The sequence below is a fragment of the Haliotis rubra genome, unplaced genomic scaffold (genome assembly GCF_003918875.1).
Source record: "Haliotis rubra isolate DU_JTF1 unplaced genomic scaffold, ASM391887v1 Scf464, whole genome shotgun sequence".
NCBI classification, from domain to species: domain Eukaryota; kingdom Metazoa; phylum Mollusca; class Gastropoda; order Lepetellida; family Haliotidae; genus Haliotis; species Haliotis rubra.
In genome coordinates this window covers 860,308-873,583 of record NW_025767151.1, presented here as the reverse complement: position 1 = coordinate 873,583, position 13,276 = coordinate 860,308, and the positions used below count along the sequence as shown (strand labels likewise).

General features: G+C 39.1%; 2 long non-coding RNA genes across 3 annotated transcripts; both read right to left on the bottom strand.

Moving 5' to 3' along the window:
- Positions 1–184: 184 nt before the first annotated feature.
- On the bottom strand, positions 185–2,627 carry LOC124290407. Its single transcript, XR_006901919.1, has 2 exons — positions 1,700–2,627; positions 185–989 (listed from the first exon to the last, which is right to left on the bottom strand). It is a non-coding gene; the product is annotated as an uncharacterized LOC124290407 (long non-coding RNA).
- Positions 2,628–6,026: 3,399 nt separating this feature from the next.
- LOC124290406 lies at positions 6,027–9,357 on the bottom strand. 2 transcript variants are annotated; one of them, XR_006901918.1, is made up of 3 exons: positions 9,092–9,357; positions 7,574–8,166; positions 6,027–6,860 (listed from the first exon to the last, which is right to left on the bottom strand). It is a non-coding gene; the product is annotated as an uncharacterized LOC124290406 (long non-coding RNA). The 2 variants fall into 2 exon arrangements; XR_006901917.1 differs by lacking the exon at positions 9,092–9,357 and having other exon boundaries at positions 7,574–8,685.
- Positions 9,358–13,276: the final 3,919 nt, after the last annotated feature.

Here is a 13,276-nt window from a genome sequence, read left to right as displayed (position 1 = left end):
TGTTCTGGTATATTTATTTTTGTGACAACCCCAACATGTTATATATCATTGGATTGCCAAATCTATGTAGTATTTGAAAATGAAGAAATTAATGTTATATATATATATATATATCTCTACTGTTCATTAATTAAAGGTAACCAAAGGTGAGCAATCAGAGAAAAACAGACAACATAACAGAAAGTGAAGAAATAAATATATATATATATTGTCACAAAAAATGCGATAACAGGCAATAAATAGTGTCTTCTGATCTTTGGCAATCCGTAGAAAAGCAGGTCATCCAGGTGTTGTACAGGTGAGAGAATCATCCAGGTGCAGAATTGCTTCACTGAAATAATGAAATATATTTGTATGTCATATAAAAGTTGTTTGCGTGTTGACATTATATTTTACAATGGAACATCAACACAACATTTTTAAGGGGTGTTGCTGGATCTACAAGAGGTATACTCGTTAGCTTAGGTAAACTCCTTAGTCCAGGAAAGTAAAAATGCACAAAATCACTTTAGGCTGAAATATATTATTGTATTATCATATAATATGTAAAGTACATAGGCTTTATATTTTGCCATCACTAAATGTCACAGGTATAAAAAAAGAAGCTTGATTGGCAGGTGTGGTGACGGTGGATTATCTCCCTTTTGAAATGACCCTTTTCTTCACCTGAAATTATGTCACAGGGTATTTTCTGAGTTTTTCAAGTTGAATAGTTGAAATATTAATGCTTGATATTATATTGGAATCTAGAATAATAAAGAGGCAATGTTATGCAGCAGCAACTCGCCTGAAAGATCATTTCATTTGCCATGGTTAGCAGGACCAAGTGAAAACAAGACAAAAGGGCAAAATTACTTTATTGTCAAATATCATACATAGACAGTGCAAATAAAATGTTTTCCATCACTAGATGGCACAGGTAGCTGTAGTAGCTTGATTGGCAGGTGTGATGAAGGTGGATTATCTCCCTTTGATGATGCCGTTTGTACCTGGCATGACAAGAAAAAACATGTTAACACTCAGCTGATTTTTTCGCTTCTAACAATGTGACATCAGGTTAGCTAAAACTACATTGAAAGTTACATGCCACCTCAATACTCACTTTTTGCCTGTAGAAAAGAAAGAAGAGAGAGAAGTTTGGAAAGGGGAGACAATAAATATCATATATACACAAAGAAATCTACTGTACAAAAATAATTTATAACAGAAACATAAGTGTAAATGTTCAATAAATATGAATAAATAGTAATCAATCAATATATATAAATAATAGTAATGCTAATAATAGTCTCTTTATATTGCGCATTTATCCACGGTCAAAGCGCTCACATATTACCCCTGGTCAATGAGTACAGAACAATCCCTATGGAGAATACAATCGCCTGTCAGGCGCTCAAGGTTCAAATATATGAATATGTACACACACAATCATAAGCAATGGCAAATAGAAACTTTCATGAACAACAGGTGTGAAACATTTCATCAGTATGTAAACATCAACGCCAATACTGCACTTTAGTGTGGTAGTACATGAAGCATGACTTTGTTGAATTTACACACAGCGGAACATTGCATTTTGAGCATTTAATGGATGACTGCGCTCATTTAAATGGATTGTCAGCATACTTTGTACCTCGGTGCTGCACACGATACACATTGTGCATCTTCACACAAACCACACACAGGGTGTCAAGACTACCTGATGGCACTGGCCAGTGACCATTCCCATCCAAGCATTCCTGCTCCAACGATGACGCTGATCTGGAACGACCTAGCCTCCCGTCTTGACGGTACCCTCCAATGAGTTGATGCAGCAGTCCAAGCTTGAAGGCCAGCATGTCCTGCTTTCTTTTCCCACCAGGCATGTGGTTGATGAAGGTACCTTCAATAACATAGGCATTGTAAATGGCTATTTCTGTCAACTTCACCTCAACACGCCTATACCACCTCAAGGTTTTTTTGCTCTTATTTTTGGCGAGTGTTTTGGTCGAACCTATCAACCCCTCCCATATACTTTCCATAATCCTTCACACATGGTGCCCTGGGAAGGATTTGCTGCGATCCGTCCTTCTCCCTCCTTTTGGTGGTCAAACCATCTTCCTCGGGAGAGTGTGCCGTGCTGAGGTAGAAAACAGGCTTGTTATCTTTGCACATGGTTGCAACGAAGTCCCCACAAGCTCGCCAGTCGATGGTCCCTCTCTGCAGACGATTTGCTGCCTTACCTGAAGGGAGATGAACGGCGGGGTAGCCCTTCCTATTGGTACGAGCTGTGCCACACAGGTAAGTATCTTTCTGCAACAGATAGTGACCAAGGGTAGCACTGGTATAGACCCCGAACGAAAAGACGAAATTGTAAACAAAATAAATAAAGTTTATTATGAACAAAACTACTTCATGTAATCAATCTCAATGCTCCCAACAACTACTCACCAACCTAAATACATGTGAAAACAATCCACACATGCAAACACTATTCGCTGAAGCATTCACATGTACCAAACATACAATAAATACATCAAATAAATGTTTCTAAACAGATATAGTAGTACAAGTCAAACACTTGAAAGAAGTTCACGTGCAGTTATAGCACTACTGTCCTACCATAACGCAGGCTTGGATACGATTGTCTCATCATACCATGAGAAATACAAGTCATACACTTGAATGAAAAGTTAGTGTGCGTCTACAGCACTAATGCACCGCCATAACGTGGGATGAAGAATAGCCAACACAAGACTAGGAGTTACTTCACGCAGTCAATGTAACAACTTTACCAAAGTCTTTTGGTTACACTGCCGACCCAATGACATCACAGCTGACGACGTTCCACACAGCTGACGACGTTCCACACACGAACATACATGTAGGCGTAGCTAGGACAAGACAAATACTTGACGTGCATCATTTGTCAACAACTACCATGCCCCTGATGTTCAACATCAACACTGGGAAAAAATAGATACTGGGTGTAGCATCTATTTTAATATGAAATATGACCTATGAAAGTTGCAAATTCTGAACGTATATAGCTACAATATCACTATCAGCAGCGTAATTACATTACCAACTGAAATCACCTGCATATTTTGTTAACTCAACATAAAATACTTCTGTCACACATCAAATACATACCACACAAAGTGAAAATTACACTCAAAACACAAATGTTCAATAAATACAAAAACCATACTTACGGCTCATAATAGCCCATGCATCCACTTAAGCAAATATATCATCTGTTTAACACTCCTCGCCAATCACTCTCTTAAATACACAACAGCACATGTATTCCCCATGCAGCACATGCATCATCCTATTATCAGATGGTGTGTTTGGGCGAACTACTCTTGGAGTGTGTGTGGGCGATCCACTCTTGGTGATTGTGGCTAAAGAGCTATTTTTGTGACAATTATGTTTTCACACAATTTGATCACTACCTGTCCAGCAAGGTCTAACTTGCGGTCAATTTTGGTACCATATTTACCGGCATAAACATAAAAATTCCGCCAATACCCAGACTTTCACTCCGAACTTTGTAGGCTTGTCCTTCATTTACTGTATGATGCCGAGCCTGCCCTTGAAAGGAACCATGTCCACTGACACCTGTTTGTGGAGTTTCTAATGATACTGAAATGCTGATCTCATAGTATCAATATAGCATGAATGATTTGATATAGAAATCTTTCAATGTTTCAACACAAGGCATTGTCACTACATGTGATATCCTTGAAAACCTTCTCAGGTGCCCACCTGGTGCTACTAAAAAAAAGGAAAAGTAAAAAAAAAGATAATAAAGCCGACCCACCTACCCTATTTTTAAAAAAGGATGTAATAGGAAACGGACATAAATTTTTTTGGCCTTAGTACTTTAACATGTTTAAGATAAAACTGTTTTGAAAAAAAGTTGTGTATCATTTTGTATCGATACACCAGTTGACGATACTATAGCTGTAACAAACTGTATCGCGATGTATTGGTGCATCGGCGAATCGTCCAAGCCCTATAAGCAACAGTAGGTCAGTTATATCACGGCGTAGGTCAATTGAGGAAGATGTCTGCATGGATGTCAGAACTTACATTACATGGAATATTCAATATTTGTTTTCATGTTTGGTCATCAGATGACATCTTTTGGAAAAAATATAGATAGACACCTGAAAATCTGTGCCGCTTTGAGAAAAAAAAAATAGTCATTGAACCATTAGTTCAGTCCTCGTTGTCATACAGCAGGAGACATGGTTTTGTTAAAATCCAATTAATTTGATTAATGTAATACCTCGTCAGATTGCTTTCATCGTCATCTATTCGTCAGGATGACTTGGGGAGGCGTCAACTGTTGAAAAGAGTAGAGTACCGTTAGTTCATACCTTGTGTTACAAAACGACACAGTGTTCCCGGTGGTTTTGAAAATTACCGGCGGCTTATGCCGACGGGGTCTGAAAATTCCGGCTGAACTAGTTTTTATCCGGAGAGACAAATTAATCAGTAATCGCAACGATATACTGTACGTAAATGTGTTGAAAAGTCTGCCGTACGAGTTGCTTGTTTTTCGAGAATGCTCATTAGACCTGACAAAAGTATTCGCCATTTGGCATATATAGCCGTTCGTCTCGTATTTTGTCACAATCAGGAAATGAAAGCGGTCCAACTAAATTCGATAAATGTGTTCAGAATGTCATTCGCTATCTAAATGACTGTGAAATGTGCAAATAATTAGTGTTTATATACCTGTGGTGAATTTCAACCTGCATTTCACGAGTTGAAAACAACGATTCTCGGACACATGCTTCGGCAGCGGGTCCACAATAACATTGTCAAAGAGCAAAGTAACCATGTTTCGAGGAATTCATTAAATAAATTGAATAAACTAATGAATAAAATCAACAACATTCATAAAAGTTGTACATATAAAATTACTATTTTCCATGTTTTTGTGCGATCATGTAATGTAAGTCAAGTCACTGACAACTGACATCTCGGCTCTCGCCGCCTCAATCTTCACGCTCGGACACGATGTTTAATGCTAAAATATATACATGAAGCATATTTGTCACAGGTCATAACCTAGCACGATACGTCCAAAAAGTTCCATAATTTTACGTATAGGTAGCGATTTCTTCCTTAATATGTTCAGAATAGCATTATTTTACCCAAAACTTCTGTCTAAATCTAAAAGTTTTGGTTTACGAGGACGGAATCCATTGCCGTAATATGATTGGCTGCTTTAGGTCACGTGTCAGATTTTGACCAATTACGACCCTTATAGCAGACTGTGGCGAAAAAGCGTCATTAGAAACCAATCTTTATCCAATAAAATCGCTTCTTACAACTGTGAAAAAACTATATAGTCTATATTTAGATGTGGGATTGCCACCCTAGTTTTCAATATACGTTTGCATAATGATCTGAAGAGAACAAAGAATAAACAAAGATGTTATCTGCAAGTTTATTAAATCTGCCGATAAATGGCAACTTTAAGCAATACAAAATTTACCGGCGGCAGCTACCGACGGCAGTTGAAAATACCGGATCTTCACAATTTTTATCGGTAAAAATCCGGTAATTACCGGAGAACGGGAACACTGCTGTACACACAATAAGCATAAGTCATGGTGATAAAAATGACAACACTAAATACTTAAAATTGTGGTCAGTTTTAATTACTGGTTGGATGTGCTTTTAAAATACATTAACATCTTACACTATTTCATCCAATCACAGCTGTCACATGTCTGTTCACTTGTTTACATACGGCTCTCTCAGGGAGCATGTGATGCTGATTTAGTGTAGTGGAACCTTGAATGCCTGTACACCAAGTTCCCAGATACTTTCCAATGAAAATATACCAGTTTCTCAAAAGTGTTCTGGTATATTTATTTTTGTGACAACCAACATGTTATATATCATTGGATTGCCAAATCTATGTAGTAGTTGAAAATTAAGAAATTAATGTTTATATTTCTGTTCTTTAATTAAAGGTAATCACAGGTGAGCAATCAGAGAAAGACAGACAACATAACAGAAAGTGAAGAAATATACATATATATATGTCACAAAAAATGCGATAACAGGCAATAAATAGTGTCTTCTGATCTTTGGCAATCCGTAGAAAAGCAGGTCATCCAGGTGTTGTACAGGTGTGAATCATCCAGGTGCAGAATTGCTTCACTGAAATACTGAAATATATTTGTATGTCATATAAAAGTTATTTGCGTGTTGACATTATATTTTACAATGGAACATCAACACAACATTTTTAAGGGGTGTTGCTGCATCTACAAGAGGTATACTCGTTAGCTCAAGTAAACTCGTTAGTCCAGGAAAGTAAAAATGCACAAAATCACTTTAGGCTGAAATATATTATTGTATTATCATATAATATGCAAAGTACATAGGCTTTATATATTTTGCCATCACTAAATGTCACAGGTATAAAAAAAAAAAAAGAAGCTTAATTGGCAGGTGTGGTGACGGTGGATTACCTCCCTTTTGAAATGACCCTTTTCTTCACCTGAAATTGTATCACAGGGTATTTACTGAGTTTTTCCTTCAAGTTGAATAGTTGAAATATTAATGCTTTTCATACAAAGGAATATTATATTGGAATCTAGAATAATAAAGAGGCAATATTATGCAGCAGCAACTCGCCTGAAAGATCATTTCATTTGCCATGGTTAGCAGGACCAAGTGAAAAAAAAGACAAAAGTTGACAAAAGGGCAACATTACTTTATTGTCAAATATCATACATAGACAGTGCAAATAAAATGTTTTCCATCACTAGATGGCACAGGTAGCTGAAGAAGCTTGATTGGCAGGTGTGATGAAGGTGGATTATCTCCTTTGATGATGCCGTTTTTACCTGGCATGACAAGAAAACCATGTTAACACTCAGCTGATTTTTTTCGCTTCTAACAATGTGACATCAGGTTAGCTAAAACTACATTTAAAGGTACATGCCAACCCAATACTCACTTTTTGCCTGTAGAAAGAAAGAAGAGAGAAGTTTGGAAAGGAAGACAATAAATATCATATATACACAAAGAAATCAACTGTACAAAAATAATTTATAACAAACATAACAAGTGTAAATGTTCAATAAATATGAATAAATAGTAATGAATATGTATATATATATATATAAAATAGTAAAACTAATAATAGTCCATTTATATTGCGCATTTATCCACGCTCAAAGCGCTCACATATTACCCCTGGTCAATGAGTACAGAACACGCCCTGTGGAGAATACAATCGCCTGTCAGGCGCTCAAGGTTCAAATATATGAATATGTACACCCACAATCATAAGCAATGGCAAATAGAAACTTTCATGAACAACAGGTGTGAAACATTTCATCAGTATGTAAACATCAACGCCAGTACTGCACTTTAGTGTGGTAGTACATGAAGCATGACTTTGTTGAATTTACACACAACGGAACATTGCATTTTGAGCATTTAATGGATGACTTAGCTCGTTTAAATGGATTGTCAGCATACTTTGTACCTGGGTGCTGCACACGATACACATTGTGCATCTTCACACAAACCACACACCAGGTGTCAAGACTACCTGACGGCACTGGCCAGTGACCGTTCCCATCCAAGCGTTCCTGCTCCAACGATGACTGATCTGGAACGACCTAGCCTCCTGTGTTGACGGTACCCTCCAATGAGTTGATGCAGCAGTCCAAGCTTGAAGGCCAGCATGTCTCGCTTTCTTTTCCCACCAGGCATGTGGTTGATTAAGGTACCTTCAATGACATTAGGCATTGTAAATGGCTATTTCTCTCAACTTCACCTCAACACGCCTATACCACCTCATGGTTTTTTTGCTCTTATTGGCGAGTGTTTTGGTCTAACCTATCAACCCCTCCCATATACTTTCCATAATCCTTCACACATGGTGCGCTGGGAAGGATTTCCTGCGACCCGTCCTTCTTCCTCCTTTTGGTGGTCAAACCATCTTCCTCGGGAGAGTGCCCGTGCCGTGCTGAGATAGAAAACAGGCTTGTTGTCATTCCACATGGTTGCAACGAAGTCCCCACAAGCTCGCCAGTCGATTGTCCCTCTCTGCAGACGATTTGCTGGCTTACCTGAAGGGAGATGAACGGCGGGGTAGCCCTTCCTGTTGGTACGAGCTGTGCCACACAGGTAAGTATCTTTCTGCAACAGATAGTGACCAAGGGTAGCACTGGTATAGACCCCGAACGAAAAGACGAAATTGTAAACAAAATAAATCAAGTTTATTATGAACAAAACTACTTCATGTAATCAATCTCAATGCTCCCAACAACTACTCACCAACCTAAATACATGTGCAAACAATCCAAACATGCAAATATTATTCGCTGAAGCATTCACATGTACCAAACATACAATAAATACATCAAATAAATGTTTCTAAACAGATATACTAGTACAAGTCAAACACTTGAAAGAAGTTCACGTGCAGTTATAGCACTACTGCCCCACCATAACGCAGGCTTGGATACGATTGTCTCATCATACCATGAGAAATACAAGTCATACACTTGAATGAAAAGTTAATGTTAGTGTGCGTCTACAGCACTAATGCACCACCATAACGTGGGCATGAGTATCCACCATAACGTGGGATGAAGAATAGCCAACACAAGACTATGAGTTACTTCACGCAGTCAATGTAACAACTTTACCCAAGTCTTTTGGTTACACTGTCGACCCAATGACATCAGCTGACAACATTCCACACAGCTGACGACGTTCCACACACGAACATACATGTAGGCGTAGCTAGGACAAGACAAATACTTGACGTGCATCATTTGTCAACAACTACCATGCCCCTGATGTTCAACATCAACACTGGAAAAAATAGATACTGGGTGTAGCATCTATTTTAATATGAAATATGACCTCTATAAAAGTTGCAAATTCTGAACGTATATAGCTACAATATCACTATCAGCAGCGTAATTACATTACCAACTGAAATCACCTGCATATTTTGTTAACTCAACATAAAATGTCACATATCGAATACATACCACACAAAGTGAAAATTACACTCAAAACACAAATGTTCAATAAATACAAAAACCATACTTACGGCTCATAATAGCCCATGCATCCACTTAAAGCAAATATATCATCTGTTTAACACTCCTCTCCAATCACTCTCTTAAATACACAACAGCACATGTATTCCCCATGCAGCACATGCATCAACCTATTATCAGATGGTGTGTTTGGGCGAACTACTCTTGGAGTGTGTGTGGGCGATCCACTCTTGGTGATTGTGGCTAAAGAGCTATTTTTGTGACAATTATGTTTTCACACAATTTGATCACTACCTGTCCAGCAAGGCCTAACTTGCGGTCAATTTGGTACCATATTTACCGGCATAAACATAAAAATTCCAACAATACCCAGTGACAGAGTCTGCCAATACCCAGACTTTCACTCCGAACTTTGTAGGCTTGTCCTTCATTTACTGTTTGATGCCGAGCCTGCCCTTGAAAGGAACCATGGCCTCGTCCACTGACACCTGTTTGTGGAGTTTCTAATGATACTGAAATACTGATCTCATAGTATCAATATAGCTTGAATAATGATTTGATGTAGAAATCTTTCAATGTTTCACCACAAGGCATTGTCACTACATGATATGGTATCCTTGAAAACCTTCTCAGGTGCCCACCTGGTGCTACTAAAAAAAAGGAAAAGTAAAAAAAAAAGATAATAAAGCCGACCCACCTACCCTATTTTTAAAAAGCATGGAATAGGAAACGGACATACATTTTTTTGGCCTTAGTACTTTAACATGTTTAAGATAAAACTGTTTTGAAAAAAAGTTGTGTATCATTTTGTATCGATACACCAGTTGACGATACGATAGCTGTAACAAACTGTATCGCGATGTATTGGTGCATCGGCCAATCGTCCAAGCTCTATAAGCAACAGTAGGTCAGTTATATCACGGCGTAGGTCAATTGAGGAAGATGTCTGCATGGATGTCAGAACTTACATTACATGGAATATTCCATATTTGTTTTCATGTTTGGTCATCAGATGACATCTTTTGGAAAAAATATAGATAGACACCTGAAAATCTGTGCCGCTTTGAAAGAAAATAGTCAATGAACCATTAGTTCAGTCCTCATTGTCATACAGCAGGAGACATGGTTTTGTTAAAATCCAATTAATTTGATTAATGTAATACCTCGTCAGATTGCTTTCATCGTCATCTATTCGTCAGGATGACTTGGGGAGGTGTCAACTGTTGAAAGAGTAGAGTACCGTTAGTTCATACCTTGTTACAAAAACGACTGTGTAAAGTTTACACAATACTACTCCATTAACCAAATTTAGAATGAAAATCATGTCGTGAATCTTTTTTTTTAATGCAAAAATCATTCTTATGAATTACATTAACACTTCAAAAGTATATGTAGTATAGAACCGAAATGGAAGATATACATTCATGAAGTTAGAAGCAAGAGGTATCTGAACCTTAAACCTAAAATTGCCTCCATTACACAACATATCCCTCCAATAAGGATGGAATGGGAGGCCCGTATCTTTCGTTTATTGGCGACCTAGCTTCGTATATTGGCGACTTTATTGCGTGTATTATTAGCGCCCTACTTTCAAATACTGGCGCCCTATTACTGACCCGGTCCTAACGCTGAATCCAAACAGTAATACCCCCATTACTGAAATACAGAAACAAACTCAATGTTTTCATTCATTTATTTCTTGTCAAATGTCATTTTAGCACCATTACGTTCCACAGCGAAGTGTACAGTTTTAGCACTTGAATTGCAGCAGTATAACGGTGGGGGGACACAATGCATGGGCTTTACAGTCTGTACACATTGTGCCTTTGCGGGGAATCGAACCTGCTTCGCAAGCACTATAACCACTAGGCTACCTCAGTTATTAATTACGTCTATGGGCGGTGAGGTAGCCTAGTGGTCAAAGTGCCTGCGGCGCGGGTTCGATGGCAGTCAAGTTGTACATACATTGCATACAGGCTGCACTGTAGCCGTCGTCATGTTTTTTTTAAACAAACTATTTTTTAAAAAGATATGAATTTCATTTTTTTTTTAATTTCAAGATTTTAAGTAATCACCATGTTATTCACTCACCTCAATGACATGTACTTTTGGTCAAGTCTATATTGACAACGGCCCATTCAAATAAAAAGCGGTTTCAAGCAATTTTCTCCGGGGTGTCTTCCCCAAGCAAACCCGACTCCCACAATGCATCCTCCTCTTGTGGTGTGATGACGCTAGCTTTCCTAGCCTTCTGTGCATGCCAAAACCAGACTGTGCCAGTGATTACATTTTAGCGTCTAAAATGGTTCTTAAACCCCTGGGGCGGTGGGGTGGCCTAGTGGTTAAAGCGTTGGCTCGTCAATCCGAAGATCCGGGTTCGAATCCCCACATGGGTACAATGTGTGAAGCCCATTTCTGGTGTCCCCCGCCGTGATGTTGCTGGAATATTGCTAAAAGCGGCGTAAAACCAAACTCAGTCAGTCAGTCTTAAACCCCTAAAAGCAAAGTCGGTGGTTAGGTTAACATCTCGACCACTTTGGCGCAAGAATCTCTCATCGAAATAAGAATCTCGTGAATTATGTTGCCCTTGTTGACCTCCCTTTTGGTTCCTTACCCGTGAAGGTCCGGGTTAGAATATTGGCCTTCAGTAACCCATGCTTGTTGTAAGAGGCGACTAACGAGATCTGGTGGTCATGCTCGCTGACTTGGTTGCCACATATCATCGGTTCCCAATTGCGCAGATCGATGCTCATGCTGCTGATCACTGGATTGTCAGGTCCAGACGCGATTATTTACAGACCACCACCATATAGCTGGAATATTGCTGAGTGCGGCGTAAAACTAAACTCACTCCTTTGGTTCCTTACTGCTGTGACAAACAGACTCAGCGTCCTATTCAGATCTTCATCAGAAATACTTAATAATTTGCTGCCTAACTGGGATTCAAACCCATCCCTTTCACGTTAGCGGGAATCGAAAACCCGCACTGCCCACTGCTTTTCTTTTCTGTATGTATATTTTTTTTTTGAGAGATTTTCCAAGCTTTGATATTCAGAAACTGAGAGAGGGTTGCCAAAACGTTTGGTAGTTTGTTCACTTCTTTTTTCTATCTGCTGAGAAGCAAGCATCAGTTCATCATCTGCTGAACTATTCATTTGGTCAAATTCCCGTTCTAGGTTTTGGGACTCACGCAGCAATTCCTCATCCGAAGAACTATTCCCAACTGTGTCTACATTATTTCTCGGACTCAACCAACCGCGCGAATATTGGCGAGTCTTCGGAGTTTATTCCTTACTTAAACCTAAAATTGCCTCCATTACACAACATATCACTCCAATAAGCATGGGATGGGAAGCCCGTATCTTTCGTTTATTGGCGACTTAGCTTCGTATATTGGCGACTTCATCTGGTGTATTGACGCCCTACTTTCAAATATTGGCGCCCTATTACCGACCCGGTCCAAACGCTGAATTCAAACAGTAATACCCACATTACAGAAATGGGGCGGTGGGGTAGCCTAGTGGTTAAAGCGTTTTGCTCGTCACACCGAAGACCCGGGTTCGATTCCCCACATTGGTACATTGTGTGAAGCCCATTTCTGGTGTCCCCCGCCGTGATATTGCTGGGATATTGCTAAAAGCGGCATAAAACTAAACTCAGTCAGCCATTACCAAAATATAGAAACGAAACCTCCCAATGTTTTCATCCCTTTATTACATGTCAAATGTCACTCTTGCACCGTCGCGTTCAACAACGAAGTGTACAGTTTTAGCATTTGAACAGTTGGCGTCTTGACGTCTCTTGGGGTCAGTAGTGTCGGAGACGTGAGGTGTTGGCGAGCTAGTTGCCGATGTGGCAGTTGGTGTTTTCCTCTGGACAACATCAACAATCTTTAACATGCCCTCCCTTGTTCTCTTGTACCTGTATTGTATATAGCACATAATTTTCAGTACATGTTACTCCCTCACTAATATTTTGATATACATTTTACAAGTGATTGTTAGGTAGTGAGTTTGGCTTTACACATCCTTCAGCAAATATTCCAGCACTATGACGGCAGGGGACACAAAGCATGGGCTTTACACATTGTGCCTGTGTGGGGAATCGAACCCGCACCGCAGGCACTATAACCACTAGGCTACCTCACCGCCCTTAGACGTGATTAATAATCATTAAATACAGTGCACATATGTCCCATTGTACCAGTGCCCATTTGTCATCAAATCAACCTGTTC